Source organism: Cupressus sempervirens, chromosome 6 (genome assembly GCF_028749045.1).
Source record: "Cupressus sempervirens isolate cs-2001-9-10 chromosome 6, ASM2874904v1, whole genome shotgun sequence".
Classification (NCBI taxonomy): Eukaryota; Viridiplantae; Streptophyta; class Pinopsida; order Cupressales; family Cupressaceae; genus Cupressus; species Cupressus sempervirens.
The window spans coordinates 501049202-501068013 of record NC_143123.1 but is presented as its reverse complement, the minus strand read 5'-3'; positions in this window follow the sequence as shown (position 1 = coordinate 501068013).

The following is an 18812-nucleotide window of genomic DNA, read 5'->3' as shown; positions in this document are numbered from 1 at the left end:
CTATTTTTTTTGAAAGTGCATATTTTTTTGTCTACTTTCTAGATTTGAAGTCAAAGTCTGGGGTTGTGTGGACAAATTTCTCACTTTCAGAATTAGGCCTTCTTTGGCATTGTAAGCTTTCATTCTTTTTCACAATTGTTGTACATCTAAGCTACAGTGCTTAACTGACAGATTTAAGCCTCATAAGGTAGTTGTAACAGCCAAATCAGAAAGTCCACTTTGTTTATTTTGACAGGTGGCCCATTATAAATGCACTACTTATAAAGTGCCAAAGCATCTTTTTGGGGGGGTCTTTTGATTGAGTGAAAAGGGAGTGTCTGTACTGTGTTTTTTGTGTCTCTCTATTGTGCTCTTTCATTTCTACATCATGGGTTTCAAATGTCATCCTTTAACTTCACGCAACTATTCTACATGGAAAGATATTGGATAGAGTAGATTAATGGAAAAAGGATATAGTTTGTATGTTGATGGTACAATTACCCAACCTACTGATGCTAAGGAATTCATTGAATGGAGAAGACAAGACCAACAAGCTTTAGGTGTTATCAGGAGTTGTGTACATGGGGATCTTCTCTTTCACATTAAAAATTGTTCAGAATCTAAGGAAGCTTGGGATAAACTTGAATAGTTGTATGGTAAAGTGGATGAAGGAAAGGGATTTCAGATTGAGGATGATCTACTTCTCTTAGATCCAAAAAATTATGACACAATTTAGGATTATATCATCAAAGTCAATGAGTATAGGGCACTTCTTAATGACTATGGAAATCCTATGAAGGATGATAGGTTGATACATCACATCCTGAAGAAGCTACCTTCTGTGTACGCCAACTTTGTTTCAAGTTTTAATACTCACAGGTTAACCATGGGATCTGCTTACCAAAAACCTTCCTTTGATGGATTTACAGACATGTTGATTGTTGAACAATCTCACTTGGTGGATTTTGGACTTCTCAAGTTATCTAAGACCAAAGCCTTAGTGGCTAGTGATGATCATAAATCTAGTCAAGGGGGAAAAAGCAACAACAACAAGAAGCAGTGGAAGCAGAAAACACAATCTGAGACACAACATGACTCCTCTCAACAAGGTGGTTCTTCTTCAAATAAGAAAGGAACTAATGAAAAGAAGGACAAACTCTTTTGTGCATATTTCCAAAAGCCAAATCATGATGAGCATCATTGCAAAACAAAAAGAATCGATGAGTTAGAAAATCTACTCAAGAAGAATAAGATTCAAGTGCCAGGTACTTCCAAGGATTCTACTCCAACCTCTTCAAAGGGTAAAGGTCATAAGGTTGAGTTCCTTCCCGATTCAGTGATGGTGCGAAGTCTCAAAGATGATTCATTAGTAGTAGTTGGGAAAGTCAATGATGACAGGAGGCTTTATTCCTTCTCCCATTTTGTGCCTAAGAGTCCTTCCCAAGCCTTGTTAAGTCACTCTAATTTAAACATCAACTTATGGCATGAGCGGTTTGGTCACCTTGACTTCCACTCCCTTCAAAAACTTTGCTCACAACACATGGTCAAAGGTCTACCCAACATCAGCTTTTCTAAGGGGGAGTGTTCATCTTGTTCAGTGGATATGCATCTCAAGGAGAAGTATGATAAAGGGAAGTCTTCTCGAGCTCCAATTGTTTTTCAGCTAGTTCACATGGTTTTAGCAAGACCATTTGCAGTGACTTTAGTCAGCCAAGGCCACTACATACTCGCATTTGTTGATGACTTTTCAAGATTCACTTGGGTCTTCTTCCTTCATCATAAGAATGAAGTGGTTCATAAACTTCAAGACTTCAAGACTCATGTTGAACACAAGTCAAGGAAAGCCATCAAAGCACTAAGGGTGGACAATGAGAATAGATATGTTGACAGGAAACTTAAGAACTTTTGCAGAATTGAGGAGATTGATCTTCAAAACTCACTAGCATTCAATCCACACAAGATAGATGTTGCAGAGTAGGTATAAGGATTAGGACTCTCAAGACCATAGCAAGTTGCATGATAAAGGCCAAGTCTCTCAGTCCCACACTTGAAGTTGAAGCCATTAGCAGTGCTACTCACATAATTAATAGTCTCCTCATCCAGCCTTAGATGGCAAGACTCCTTTTGAGGCAGAAAACTAGTTGTGAGTCACCTTAGAGCCTTAGGTTGTCCAGCATGGGCTAACCTATCTTCTAGGAGTTGCAAGGCATCGACACCTAGGCCTTGTACCTTTATTGGTTATGAAGACAATGTGAAGGCATATAGACTTCTAGATCCAAAGACACATGAGATTTTTGTGGAGAAGGATGTTCACTTTGAGGAAAGTTCACCAAGCTTGTCCTCTACTCCTCTCTGCACTTCATACACAATGGAAACTGATAGTGACACATGTGATAGTGCTTCAATAGGTTCAGATATGTGGGTTTCTGTCGACAGTTGCAGTGAGAGGTCACATCAGTCCAGTCCACATGCTTATATTACCACAGTGAAAGGTCCATCTCAGCATGGTACATCTTGTCTTCCAGCTCCAGCTTCATTTGACTTGGGAGACAGACTTGTGGACACACATCTTCTCATTGATGATGATTCTTCTATAGTTGTTGCGAGGTCTCACTCTGACCCTCATGTCCATTCTCTACATGATCAATCTTCACAGGTTGGCATGATTATGGATCCTTATGAACAAAAAATAGTGGAGGACTCTTTGTCAATAGAGGAGACAGATGGTTTAGTGGAATAGGTTCAACAGACATCCTTGCCAGATTTGCATTCGTTCTTTTCAGCATAGTTGGAAGGGGTGAACTTCAACATTAGTACAGGGATACTTGAGTAGGTTTTAGGGCCAGCATACATCTTCAGGACAGTACCTTGGGCATTATTTCTTCCTAAGGGGAGGAACACCTTTCTGCATTCTTGGACCAGCTTCTTCATTGGGGGCACTTTCACCTATTGGCATTCTTCTTTTGGGGGGGGAGCCTATTCTGTCTCTCTTCCTTCCTTCATTCTCTTTTGTATATACTGGATGTATGTTGTCATGGGGGGGTCTTGATTACTCCATCCATTGATGCATCCTTTTTCATCTCTCTTTTTGGGGGAGGGTTTTTCCCATGAGGTTTTCCCTCTTTCCCCGCTTTATGGGAGATTGCATTTTCATTATGTACATGGGTACCTTACATGGCCTAGTAGCCGGGACCCATTATGCATCTTCATCCTAGATCGTAAGCTTAAGGGCATTCCCCTAAGTTGCACTTAAGGGGAGGTGTTGGTGTAAATACGTACTTTACTATTTACACTTACTTAAGTTTACTTAGGTTAATGCATTATTTAATTATATTGCATTATTTTATTATTTTTATTTATGAGACACTTAGGAGTTTGTGCAACCATGTGAGTTTTCATGTTGACAACATAGGAGTATAGACCTCTATTTGAGCACATGGTGTCTACAACACTATTTTGCGTGTCCCACCCTTGTAGGCTTATCCTCTCATCACCACACTCACTTATGTGCTTAATGGAGGATAATCCATATCTGGTGGACATGTGCTTGGTTGTGTGACACATCATGGTGCTAACTTCTATGCATTCTAGAAGCTCTCCTATAGCCTTTATATTCAGGCACTCCTAGTGTACTCTTAGCATCAAGTATTGAATACATTGTTATTCTGATCATACTTTGTCTACTTTGGTCTATGTTGTGCTTGTGTTTGAGTTCTTAGTTCTTGGGTGAATTTTACCCTTAGGAAAATTCTTACAATTGGTTTTGTAGGGGCATTCTTTACATATGGTATCAAAGGTCTTGGTTCCACACATGGGCCTTGAGTTCACTATGCTAGACACACAATTATAAGTTGACTAGCTTAATTTATTTTATATGAATCTATGACATGGTTTGCATGGTGTGTCTTCTATTTATGATTACTTTGACATAAAAGGACAAGATGCTCCTTATATATGTCAAGATTTTGAGTTGATATTGCATTCCTTTGAATATTATCAAAGTGTAAAATTTCCAAAGTGATTGGTAATTTGTTTTTCTCAAATGGTTATAATTATATTTTGATTTAAATTATGTGATGGTATAATATGAATATTGTTGTATTATACTTGAAGTAAGTTTTTATTTGCACGTGTGATGCACTAATGGTGTGAAATTTCTATTAACTATTAAGATAGTCTAATTATGGTTGAATTTTGCACTAGGCTATGAGTTCCTAACAAATAAAGACTTGGTGTGTAATAGAAAAGAAAAATCTCTTTTATTGTGTAAATAGCATGTGATACAAATGTGGTGCAAAAATCAATTTTTATGCCTAATTCATGTGGTTCATTGAGTAACCTAGTATGATAGGTAGGAAGAACATGGATTTTGTTTGCAAAAGTATTCCATGTTCCATTATACATTTAGAAATGTGTGATTATTGAGATAAATTACATGTGAAGCATGTGAAGTTTGGTTATGTTTTTAGTAGTCCTTAGATGCAAATTGTTGTTGAACATCTACTCCCTCTTGGTGACAAGTGAGAGTCATTGTGCTTTATGTGAATTGGGTTTTGATTTGATTATGTTCAGTTTTCATGAACTTTGATGTGATGACGAGCTGGCTTGATTTTTAATTTTCTTTTTGTAATTTTTAATTTTTAATTTACTTTGGAAAGCTTACCTTCTAGTGTGGGTGCTAAATGTGGATAGATAGGGAGGGGTAGAAGTGATGCTTTCATTTTTTACTCTGCCTACTGGTGTAACACTGGTACAAAAAAATATTTTGGCCAAAGATATGCGCATATGTTTATTTGATATGCTTGCCCATGTTTCATTTCCCTACCACATTCATGATTAGGGCTACTTGGGCATATGTGTGAAGTAGTATGTTTCAAGGCTACACTAGATACCTACTTCTTTTTGCAATATTGGGCACTGCTCAGTTGGGAATTCTACATGTTAGGTAGGATTTCAAATAAAGTATCTATTTTATTGTGAGGTAATTGCAAGATTGTGAATTATATATATTAGGTAGGATCTCAAAGGCATTTTGTAATATTTGGGCTTTGCAAGGATGGGAATTCTACGTGTTAGGTAGAATCGCATGGAAGTGTTTAAGGCTTCATAGTTGTGCAGGAAAGCACACCAACCATATTTTATGTGATGATTGAATGGATTGAAGGCCATACATCACAACTTGTGCTTATATGTTGTTTAAGAACACTATGGTGATGAGATGGGATTGAGGGCTTAGTTCACTAAATTGATTTAAAAAATTGGATTTACTAATCCTTATAGGTGATTGGTGAGCATAACTAGATGATTTACTTAACGGTGCATGTCATATGCTAGATGGTATTGCACTTGTATGATGTGTAGATTGTTCCATGTTTGACGTGTAGGCTGATAATTTCTATGATGTCCACTGAGGTATGATCCAATTCTTTATATTATACTTCACTACATATTTATTATATCATGTATTCTGATGGATTCAAGATGCATAAGTCTACATCCGTAGATAATTTCATGTGTTACCTTCTTAAGTCAATAATAATTTCATAACTTATGAATGTGGTGAATGAAATAGTTGTTGACTATTCAACTACAGTTTTGCTTACTTATTTATGTATTCTTGGAATTGATGATGTGGTAATTTCTTAGTAGGACATGGTTCTTACAGACTATAGAATAAATTTGGACATGTAGATCAACATCTTCTAATATTTTCATTATGGAATATTCATGTGATGATCCATGATATGTTGTGTTCAATAATTTGGTCGATAATTGGTATATGAAATGTAACTATTATTGCACCTATCATTTAAACATGTAAGTTAGAAACTAGAATGAAGTTTCATAATTAATTGGAAGATATTTTATCTACTTGTTGATTCAACTATGTGTAGTCAACTTTTGGTTGACTTGAATTGAATTTTTGGCCTATATGGCAAGTATATGGAAATGTGGTCTTCCTATGATAATGCAAAAGGGTATGTATAGATCCTTCTTATATATATGTATGTATGTATGTATGTATGTATGTATGTATGTATGTATGTATATACATATATATATATATACATATATATGTATATATATATATATATGTATATATGTATATGTATATATATATGTATACGTATATACATATATATATATATACGTATACATATATACATATATATATATATATGTGTATGTATATATGTATATATGTATACGTATATATATATATATATATGTATATACATATACATATATACAAATATATACATATACATATATACATATATATATATATGTATATATGTATATGTATATATACATATATACATATATTTATGTATATATACATATATACATAAATATATGTATATATGTATATATACATATATACATAAATATATGTATATATGTATATATACATATACATATATACATATATATATATATATATATATATATATATATATATATATATATATATATATATATATATATATGTATATATGTATATGTGTGTGTGTGTGTGTGTGTGTGTGTGTGTGTGTGATGATTCACAACGTATGTGACTTCTACTTTATAAAAAATCATTGACTCATTTTATTTAGTCAACTTGGTTGATGAATCATTTGGTTGTCTTGAATTATCTATTTTTGACTCCTAGTTGATATGTTGTTAGATATAGACTTGGTCATTATGTCACATTTGGTCAATATGTTTGATTGGCATTTGGCTTTATTATCTAATAATGAAGAAATTTGGGTCAATGTTTCTTGATACATTTGACCATGTGGCCTTTATATCATTTATTTACTTATGATATTTTATGGATATATGTTGTTAATTTTTAACTAAATGATGCATTATGATGTAAATACATTTGGATATCAAATTTTGCAAGCATTTAGATGTATAATGATGAATAAATGTTAATTATTACATAGATGATGTTATATGTACATTTAATTATATTTCATGATGAATCAAATGATGATGAACTAGATGTAATGGGATCGCATTACTTGTCTATGTTTTGTGGACATTGACCTATTGATGTGGATGATTACTCAATTAACAAGCACCACATTTTAGATGGTATGTATGGTACATATGGTACACATAGATTTTATGGTTGATTATTTATGTTACTCATGATCAAGATGTGATTAAAAAATTAGTTAAGAAGTCATAAAGTTAATCAAAAATTTTTGACTCCTAATATTTGAAATGATCTCTTCGAGATACTAATATTGTGAATGAGCTAAAGGTATTGTGAGAGTATATGTATAAGCATGGTAGGATGTGGATATGAAGTACCTACTAGTGGGGTCAAATCCTAGAGATGCCAAGGTATGATAAGTGAGCATAGGCATGTGTGTGATATCATGTGATTTTAAGGTAATATGTTAGGGTATGTGCAGGATCATGATGTTCCAAAAAGTGGCAATCTGAATAATTTGTAGTTCTAAAATATCTCAAACCATTTCAAAATCTATTGCAACTTTTTTCCCACCCACCCTAATACTAAATGAAAACAATTAATATCTTTATAAGGTCCACTATATCTTTTGATACCAAACCTATATGGTCAACTTTAAAAACATCCTTAAAATGTGCTTTTAGCCTATTTTTATGTGATTTTTACTTCAAACATGTAGCTGACGACTTTTTTTCATCAAAATTTGATGACATGAAAAGGGTTTCTTAAGAATGTTCTTATCTTTCCATAAATGTAAGGTTTGTTAGATTATGAGTTTAGTAAGTAATTATTACTTATTTTCTAATCCAGTTACATATAAAGTGTTGACTGACACACTACTTGAAAAAAACTATAACTCTCAAATGGTACAACATTCTTTAAATCCAAAAGATGCATCATATTCTATGTTTCTTCTACTATAAGGAAAAAAAATGAAAATTTGAATTTTGCAGAGTTTTGAATTAGTTAAGGTGGTCAAACATGAGAGTTTTTTTATTCCAAAAATACTAAAGTCAAAAATTAATTATTTATTATTTATTTAGAATAAAAATACCTAAAAATATATGTCACATCTAGACATGAGTCTACTACTTATATCTAGAATATTATTTAAAAATATTATCATTTGATTTTGATTAAGGTGGTCAGACATACGTTTACCTCTTATTTTTGTTTTGAAATTTTTGTAATATTGCATTAAAATTCAAAATTTTGACCAATCAAATTTTTTTTTTTTTGAGATAAGTCCTAGTAGTTTTGAAACTAGATTCAATTTTTTAGAGATTTCTTTCTCTCAAATTTTTGATATAAAGTTAATAACAAGTAGAAAATTGCATGTCAAGTTGACATAACCTTGATTTTCTAATTTTTTATTGCCACTTAAGAGCATAGTTTGGTTGACCATGATCCTACACATACCCATTACTTAATTTTAAGAATCAATTAGATAAGAATGTATTTTGATTTTGTATTTCATTGAAAAATTGATTGATTTATGATAAATGATGGACTGTCATTTGGCGTTGTTCATGTAATACTAAAGAGGGAATGATAGATCATTAGAAAGGGGGAATATTGTCAGAGAGAGGTAGCCTAACCTTGTAAAATCATAGAATGGTAGTAGAATTCACACACTCACATATAGAAAATGATCTCGAAATGATTTCTTATACATGTGCTTATATAAAAGATCTATTAATATTTTCTTGAAAAGACTATTCCCATGAGATTATCTATAGAACCTATTAGAAAGCATTCAATCAAAATATAGATTTCATTTAAGGAAATGAAAAGTTGATCTTATTAGAGTAGATGAAAGTAAAAAATTTAATATAATTTAATGTGATTGCATGCATTATTGTGAAAAATGAATGTTGAACTTTGATCCTACTGATTTGAGTTCTTGAATATTGTATGCTTTCTATTTCTTATATATCTTTGCATCGAGACGATGCACTTTCTTAGCAAGGAAGGATGTCACAAGCTATTTTCCATTTTTGAATTAATCATTATCCATGTTGCCACATGGATTCATCAAAATAAAATTACTCCTTATAGAAATTATTACATGAAATTAATTCCAAATTGTAAGCATTAAAAATGGAGGATCATCTATTCTCTCCATCTTCTTTGGGTTAGTAAAAGATTATTAGTGGGATTAAAAAGGGGCAAGCAGTTAAAAAATGTTTTTATTGGAGTGGGAGAGGTATTTTTGAGAAGAAGAATAAAAACCTTTTTTGGGGGGTGCTTGCTCTAGATTTTTTTTGATGGGGACACAACCCAAGAACAGAATGGACACAACATAAAAGGGAAATTATATTAACTGAGAAAATAAGCTAGTACAAATAGTAAAGAGAAAATAAACTTCAGAACATGCCCTAAAGGCTTACAATAGCATAAATTTGGAGAATATTTCTCCTTTTAGCACCTCCTCTCAAACTCCACTCCGAACTGCCTTTTACAATGCCAGAAATCTCCTTAAATAGAGCCCAGAGGGTTAAGGACTAGGAGTACATTCTAGAAAGTGCTAGTAGGCATCCACCGATGAAATAGAAGGTTCTGGAAGCTGCGTTAGAATCGGTGCAAATCTAGAAGAATCCAAAAATGGTAACCGAACTTTTGAGAGGCATACCTTTTGAACCGTAGCTCCGATTGACGAACCGTTTACATTTTTAGAAAGCTCTCGAAGCGCTCTATAGCCCTACAGACTAGCTTTGCTCATCCCCCATTTTTTGACCATTTTTGAGGTCATTTAATGCCCCAAACCTGACTTTGAAGCATTCTTAGGAGGTCTCCAAAACCCAAAAAACTACAATAACTTTCAAATCGTGGGGCCTATTGACCTGATTCTTTTTTTGGAATGCTCTAAATCATGATTACATTCATTTGGTCAATTCACACCTTATAGTTTACTAAAATGATGGCCCAAATACATGCTCCTATTTTTTCAAGATTTTCAAACGCACTGATAGTTGAACTATGAGAGTTGGAACCTTTATTTAAGCCAAATGGGTATCCAAAAATGTAAAGACATGAAATAGAAACTAAGTCTAAGTACATTTTTTTGGGTGACACAAGATTGCCCTTATACCTCTGGATGCTCCTGCATCATTTTTTTGGGCTTCTATCCACCTCTTTCTTGCTTGAAGGACTTCATTATTTTTTCTTGCCATTATGGAAAGAATCTTTCACAAACTTTGGACTAGAGAACATACCAAATTCTATTGATTATGGTGGTGTTTGTGGAAGAAAAAATGGAACACATAGACACAAAGTTGGGGTTATCGACCTATGCTAACCATTTGTTTTTGAAACTCTATTTAGCATGATATTAATTGTACCTCTCTTTATGTGTTATAGTAGTGAAATTCTATTGGTAATTTATTAATTTCTTCTGGTATTTTTATTTACCATACTAATAAAAATTATTTAGAAATATCAATGACATAAAATGTAAACCTATAGGATGCATTAAGTGCCAGCATTTTACATTGTAAAATTTTAGAATATGGATTATTTTCAGGCACTTTTTTGTAAAACCCTATTTTATAAATTATATTAAGTATTTACTCATAGTAAATCTATTGTAAAAGGACAAGTAGTGCTTAATTTAATGTTGATGTTGAATGTAAACATGTCTAATATTTTCCTATATGTAGAGTGTACATTTAAAATTGTAGCAAAACTGAGATGCTATACCAATTTTGGAATTATTATATTCATTGACTTCCTTAAATTTATTGATTTCCTTAAGCATATTTTGCATTGTCTTGAGAGGTATTAATTATGGAATACCATAGGAGGATATAACTAATGATGTATGGCTTTGAAGTGTTATCCATCAATGATGATGATACATGCATGTGGCTAGGTATCTCAATGTTGGATAAATCATATTATGTTTTTAAAATTATTTGAATGAGACTGACACCAAAATGGTAACCTAGAACAAGGTTGTTTTACTATCTTGCTGAGCTATGTTCTCTAACACTTGAATATTTATGAGGCTATTTTGCTACACAATTCCATTACTACTCTTAGTTTTTCTTGTTTAGTCTTTGTCAATGTTGGGCTAGGTATTTTTCATGTTAGGGAAGATTCTAGGGAAGTTTAACAACTTTGTGGTAGGGTAGTAGAGCACTTGTACAACATTCTCTCCCTTACGTTTCATGAGTAGGTTCTAGAGATTATTCTAGCTTGGTCATCCTATCTAAACCATATCGGTATTCTAGTATTAGATATATAGTATTTGGTAAATGTATTTCTTTAAAATTGAATGATAATTGAGAATTAATGTTGACTGGCCAATATTCAAAGGACCTTGACTCTTGTTGAAGTTTCCTCATTTTATGGAAAGTGTTGATGTGGCATTCATTTTGTAGGGGTAGTCTTTACAAATGGTGCAAATAATATGGTAGGAGGATTAACATGACAAAAATAAGTATGCAAGGGTTGGTGGGGCTCAATGAATGATGCATACCGATTGGTTACAAGTTAAAAGCATGTAATAAAAACACCATATAGAAATAAAAATGACAACTATTGGAATTGTAATGACAATAAGAGGATCCAATGAGAAGGAAATTAACTCTTAATTTCATACATTTATTCACTCTTATGAGAACTTTGCTATTGTAATGAGAAAAACATCATAAAGAGATTGTTTCAATATAATAATGGTTGGATGCACAATAATTCAAAACAAAGCTACAATTTCTCATTAGTAATGTTCCAAGACTATCATTTAAAGGAAATATATAAAAAGGATAGTATCTTCATAAAGTAATGGTCATATTGGGCAAATAGATGTCATTGTAGATGGGACTACAATGTGAAGATTAATAATCAAAAGGATTAAATTAATTAGTTCGGAAGGTAGTAATAGTTCTATGGTTAAAAGCCTATTCAGATGACAATTAGCAAATTAGTGGTGCGAAGAAGATAATATTGGAAGACAAGGTCTATGAGATTTTTAAAATCTTGATTTGGATGATGATTCTAGAGGTAATATTTGGTTGGCAAAGGTTGGTTGTATGCTTCAAAATGGAGCGAGCCTATTAGAGCCAATGACCAAATAAAGAAGTGTTAGAAAAGTAAGATAGGCTAGGTTATTGAGAGGAGAGTGGTGAATCAGGAACCAATAAAACTTTTAACTTACTTCACCAGTTAATCCTTCATATATTATTTTGATCTAATTATGTACATGAAATAATAAAAGCAATAAAACATTCATATCACTTTGAGATAAGATATGATGACCCAGAAACCTTCCAAATTGAAGGTAAAATTGGGGTGGGGATGATGCCCAAAAGCTTTAGTAATGTAGTATAAAATTGGCATGTTAAGGCTTATAATTGACCATTTCTAGTGATCTTCACTCTTAGAAACAATAAAGACTATTAGGTCCACCTTATTAAAGGATTTACAAACATACAGTGAAGTATGCACTTTGTTAGGAGATTTGGAATAAGAATGTTAAGTCCACAATGTTAGAGGATTTGACTAATGCACATATTAGGATGAACAAGTGATTGATCTTTGATCTGAAAATTTGATTTTCTAAATGAGATTACTTGAATTGCAATGATCATTTAACTATGATAGGTAAGCCTCTTTTATACATTATACTACTTGTAGCCTTCTTCAATTCACACATATATGCTCCTTACTTATTCACATTCTTTTTACTTTATTACATTTGGATAGGATACAATACATTACATATATACCAATCCACTTAATTACTTACTAGTGTCAGCTACAATGCTAAATTCATCATCATTCAAAAAGTTAGCTCATTGTTATAACTCGAGTTTTGAAAACAAATTTGTGATGTTCTAACACTTGACAAACATTATCAACACTCGATAGACTCTGGTAGTCAGTTGACATTAAAGCTCAATCTATACTAATCAATTTGAGTAGCAAGAACTTGGTCAACACTGTATGACTTGGTGAACACTAAGAAAATCAATAAATAATAAAACACTCGATTAACACTATGATGCTTAGTCAACAATATATTCACTTGGTTAACACTACTGAGCTTGTTTAACACTAATATCTTCATCACTTGCACTAGAAAGATCAGTAGACTCTACTATGCTCAGCCAATATTGTAAACTATCTTAGATGCACAATAGATACTATGAAGATGAGCATGACCTGCAATCGGACTATTTATCTCAATAGCAATCGAAACACTTGGTTAACACTACTAGAAGAATGGTAAGCTCGATAGTAACTTTAGAGATTGGTAGCAATGAAACCAACTGATTAAGTGTCAAGTCACCAATAGACAAGTTGACCTTCATGTCAGTAATCTCCTCCTTTAGTATTAGTGACAAAAACACTTATTATACTAAAAATATGAATTCTCAAAATTACAAGTCAAAACTCCCTTAGTCAACAATTTGGATCTTCAACTCGGTTTTGAGTGCTGACTATTGTTGTAGCTCAGTAACCTCTTACTCTATTTTTACTTTGTTTATTTTTATTTTTCATTTTGTAAACATATTTTCTCCTAATCTCTACATATGTTTTTATATTACTACTCCCCCATACATATATCTCTCCCCCATATTTATATGTGGAGCATGATACTATTTTCCTTTTATATAAATAATCTTCTCCCCCTTTTTGACATTAATGCCAAAAGTGAAAAATATAAATTATAAGTTGGTACCAAAATGTGATAAGAAATCACCATGCACCTTCAAAATTATTGTCATGGTCTTGTCCCAATTCTCTTGCAATACCTTGGATACATGTAAGGCTATCTGCACTTCTGCTGAAAGTTCCATCATATGGTCAACTATGGAGAAGTTATTGTCATGGATCAATATCTTTGCATGTGCAATGTGCTTTTACAGTGCATCCATGTTTCAAAGAACCATGCCTTGAATTTCTTCAAGTTTTTCCCTAATTCTAGCTTCCTCCCTTCATAATTTTGCATGAATATCTATGAAGTACATGTCTAATCTTTGTAAAATGTGCATAACTACAACTAGAATCAAGTTAAAATTGATGTGCAGTTACCTTCATGTCTTCATCTATCTTAGATAGTTTATCCTTGATCTACTTAGTAAAGATAGATTTGTCACTCAACTTGATAGAAAGGTGAAACAATAGCATTTACATATATTTCAAATGTAGCAAGAATAGTAGATAATTCTACTTGATCAATAGCTATCTCCGTTCTACTTACTCCAAAACTTTGTTTTCAAATTTTCTTTCTGCCCTCTACATAATATTTTCTTGTGCATTCACTTCTTCATTATATTTTTGGACAATTTCAACTAGTTGATCTAAAATAGGTTGTTTCTCATCAACCTCAATGCTCAGAGCATCAACTAATATGCTTTTGATATCTCCAAGTACCTAGTTTTTCTTTTTCTTTTCCTTTGTGATCTTTTTCTTCCTTATTCTTTTATTTTAGAGCTCACCAAGGGTATCCTTCGAATCAGGAGTCAGATGGGAAAGACCCGAATCTAGTATTACAATGTGCTCGTCTAGATCAATCTCTCCCTTAGAGGTTTCATCCTCTTGACCCATTTTCTTATGAATAATAAAGGAAACAATTTAATTTCCTTTATTCAAAATTTATTGAGACAGAGTCTCAACTATCACTACTTTAGCCATGGTGGAAACAATAGTGGAAATATTAGAAACAAAAAAATGTAGGAATAGTAGAAATAACACTAACAATAGGAAAACCTTGTTGTTGCTTGGTAGATCCTGATGCGAGAATGACTTGAGCCTATTGCTTAGTAGATGAAGTGTTAGACACTTCACTCATTGAAGCACTTGGTAATGTTTCTCCAGAGATTGGTTAGGTTCTTAGCGATCCAATTTTAACCTCAACCAACCTGATAGAAACCTTCTCTGAGCTAGATTGCACTAAGCCTTTGCTTAGAGAATGAGGAAAGGAGGTCATAACCTCTATTGTTATCTTTTCTACATCATTATTCTCAATAATCTTAATTTTTGGAAGACTTCCTCCTATGGCTTCTTATTATTCTTCCTCATCAACATCATCAATATCTACATTCTCTATTTTATCATCTCTTATTTATGCATCCTCTTTCATGTCATCTTCTTCACCATCTATATCATCAATTTTCACAACATGGTCACTAGGCTTTTCTAGCCTTAGATGTTTTCCATGAAATAGTATTGTATTTCACAATAGAATCTATGTGCTTTATCAGGATGAACAATGCATTGAATTTTGGGGTAAGCTTTTGCTCATTTTTCCTAAATGATTATCTCACTTCCTTGTCTGACATATTAGGCATAGGTTGTCTCAAGGTTTTTTCCCTAATGTCCTTAGAAACATTGAGTGCATTCTCCCAAATTGGTGTAACTACTTCTAGGATATTTTTAGGAACTTGTTTGACTAGTTCATTAGAGGAATACTTGCATTTTTTTTTTTTTCCACAAGGGCATCTTCAATCTATTTCATCTCTATTGCATTCCCAATGTCATACTTAAGTGATTTGAAGGATGACATGCCTCCTCCTTATGCTAGTCTTTTAAGTCTCTCTTCAAAAATAGGGGTAGTCTTCTGAAGTATGATCTGATCTGGTTCATCATCATCACCCAACTTTACTTTCCTCTTAGATTTGGTGGATCTCCTTGGTAACATAGTAGGGGAAGAATTTTTAGGATTTGTTATTATAACCTTCCCTTTCTTCTTGGGAGGCTCCTCTTCTTAAGGTTCTGCTTCCTTTGTATTCTCCTGTTCATCTTCATCTTCCACTATGTCATTTTCCTTACCTTCACTAAGAATGAGAGGAGATCTTGATGACAAGGTGTTCTTCATGATTTTCTCTATCCTCTTTCTTCCTCTATTCATTGCCTAGGGCAGCTCGATTTCAAGTTCAATCTTCGCCTTTACCTCCTCACATGTTCTAATGTATTGATCTTTGGGATCCACTGGCTCATACAGGAGAGCCTTAATAATATCTTTGGTGTCATCAATATTAAATTCATAACTAAAAGGTTTTACCCATGCCACTCCTAGCCTAACTCTTGGTTTAAGTGAATCAATGAAACAAAAATTTGGTTATGATCTTTCATTTATTCTAAAAATTTAGGTAGAAAATGATTCTTGATTTAGTTGAATCAACAACTTAGAGTCCTTTCTTATGAACCCTAACTTTTAGAATATATTATTTATTATTATTTTCTTTATAAATAAAAAATTAGTTATGATCTCATATCCATAATGGAAATTTAATTAGAAAGTTATTCTTAGTTTAAAGGATTCAATAACTTGGATTCATTTCATACTAAACCCAAGCTAAATGGTGAAGTAGAGGACGAAGAAGAGAAGAAGAAAAGGAGGAAGAGAAGGAGTACAAGGTATGGGAGAACAAAATGATGTTGAGTGAAAAGAAGAAGGTATATCTTGCTATCCAATTTAAATGATGACTAAAGATAAATTTAGTTGCAAATTGATTCTTAATTTTTAGTTGATTCAATGTAATGTTCCTGCTAATAGGGTTAGTTAGGGACAAGTAATACCTACAAAAATAAATGTTAGAATCGTAATAATAATAAAACTAACTATAATATTCTACCCTCTATGTTAACACCAATCTTAAGGATGTCTCCAACTTGAGCTTCCTAGCTCATAGCTACTTCACCATCTTCTCAGAAGCACACCCATTAAGATTATTCTTAGATGAACATATTCTATCCAAGGCTACTCACATATGCATATGCTGACAACTCCAAAACATTCGTGTATCTCAATTGTCAACCATGGCAAACTATGAAGATCTTAAATATATCACATGCTCCATGCTACGATATCAACACTCGGTTATGGTAGAAAATGGAGATCTTAAATATCTATTATGCTCCATAATATGAGTATCATATGGTATTCATAGATTAGCACCCAAATATGTTTATTTCTCATATATTTTCCAATTGATAACTTCTCGATCATGGAAGACAATAGAGATCTTAAATATCTTATATGTTCCATGCTACGAGTATCATTGGTAACCATCGTATTAACCTCATAGGTTAACATAATATTATCCACAAGTATGATTCATTAATATAAATAAACACATAAACATCATTAAACAAATATAATCCATAAACATACCTTTCTTACCTTCTTCTTTTCCAAGAATCACAACATTTCATATCAAGAATCTTTCAAAAAGTCACAACACTTCATAGTTATAATCCTTTCGAAAAGTCACAACACTTCATAACTAAAACCCTTTGGAAAAATCCCAATACTTTATAATCACAATATTTTTGAAGAGTCACAACTTTTCATAATTATGACCCTTTCAAAAGTTCACATCCTTTGAATATCATTCACACCTTTTCAAAAAGTCACTTCCTTAATTTCTTCATATTACTTTCCTCTTCCATTTTTTCTTTCTGAACTCCTCTCTTCTCCTCCTCCTTTTTTCCCTACTCCAAAATAAACTCTCCTCCCTTTTATATCTTAACTTTAAGGAATCGTGTCTATTTGTTAAATCTCTCTTGAATTTTCATTAGATTTAGTTAATTTATATTATTCTATGTTATATTATTTATTTACTTACTTATTTGTGTTTATTATTATTTATTATGAAATTATATTTAGAAAGTTAACATACTTTCTACAATATTGTCTCTTGTATTTAATTTTATTTCTTTATTTACTTTTTGAAAATTTATTATTTTTTAATTATTTAAATTATCATACTAAATATTATTTCATTAATAATAGATTAAATAATTATTATTTCCTAGTTTTATAAATATAACTTTATTATTATTATTTATTTAATAACATTTTGTTATCTAATTATTTTTTAAATTCTATCTTAAAATGGAGATATGACATTCGATGACTTAGGCTCCTCATTTACAAAACTCACTCAAGCTAATAGTGAATTAGTTTAACAATATTAGTGATGAGGAAGACACACAATAAGAGAAGGAAGAGGGGAAAGGGAAAATGAGAAGAGGAAGAGGAGGAGGAGGATGAAGAAGAGAAGAGGAAAGAGAGAAAGAGAAATAATTACAAGGTAAGGTAGACTAAAATAATGTTGAACTCAAAGAAGAAGGTCTATCTTGCTATCCAGTTTGAACTATGATTTCAAAAAATATTAATTTAACCTGTAAATTTGTATTCTACATGGAATGAACCATTTGGGTATTGGGATCTAAATGTATATGCAAAATTATTAATCTAAAAACATATGTAGAGAATAATTACAAGGGCATCTAATGCTACTCTTGCAAGAAAGGAAAATATTGTAACTACTCTTGCCAAAAAGAAAAAATTGTAATCTAGTTTTGTATAGTATGGGCAGAAGGGTGTTAGCACAAGAGACTTTAATGGGAACCCATAATCAAGTAAACAATAACTAACTTTTGATCATAATTTCTACATATATTAAATATCATTATGTATTAGCTGAAATAATGTTAATCTCTAACAAGTGATGATTAATCTCTAAAAGCTAGCAATGTCCAGACTCCTCCAATGACAACTTGGTTGAAGGACTAACACCTGTAGCAATAAGAATGAAAAGATTAGTTCAATTCCAAGAAGTTACACATTAAAAGTGAAAAAATGAATAATAAAAATCAAGATTTTCCAATTAGAAATAGGCACGACTCATGAACCAGTGGAGTACAAGTGCTAGTATAATTTAACTAGGCTATGAGTGAGTAAGCCCATCCCTTCAATGAATTGCGATGGTTCTTTGATACTGATTTTCTTCCTCGAATGAGGTGTAAAAGTCCACCCAATCTTTTGAATTTTAAACAATGTTTTAAATGGTAGCTTATTAAAACAAAATTAAGAACAAAGAAATTAAATAATGTAAACATTACTAAA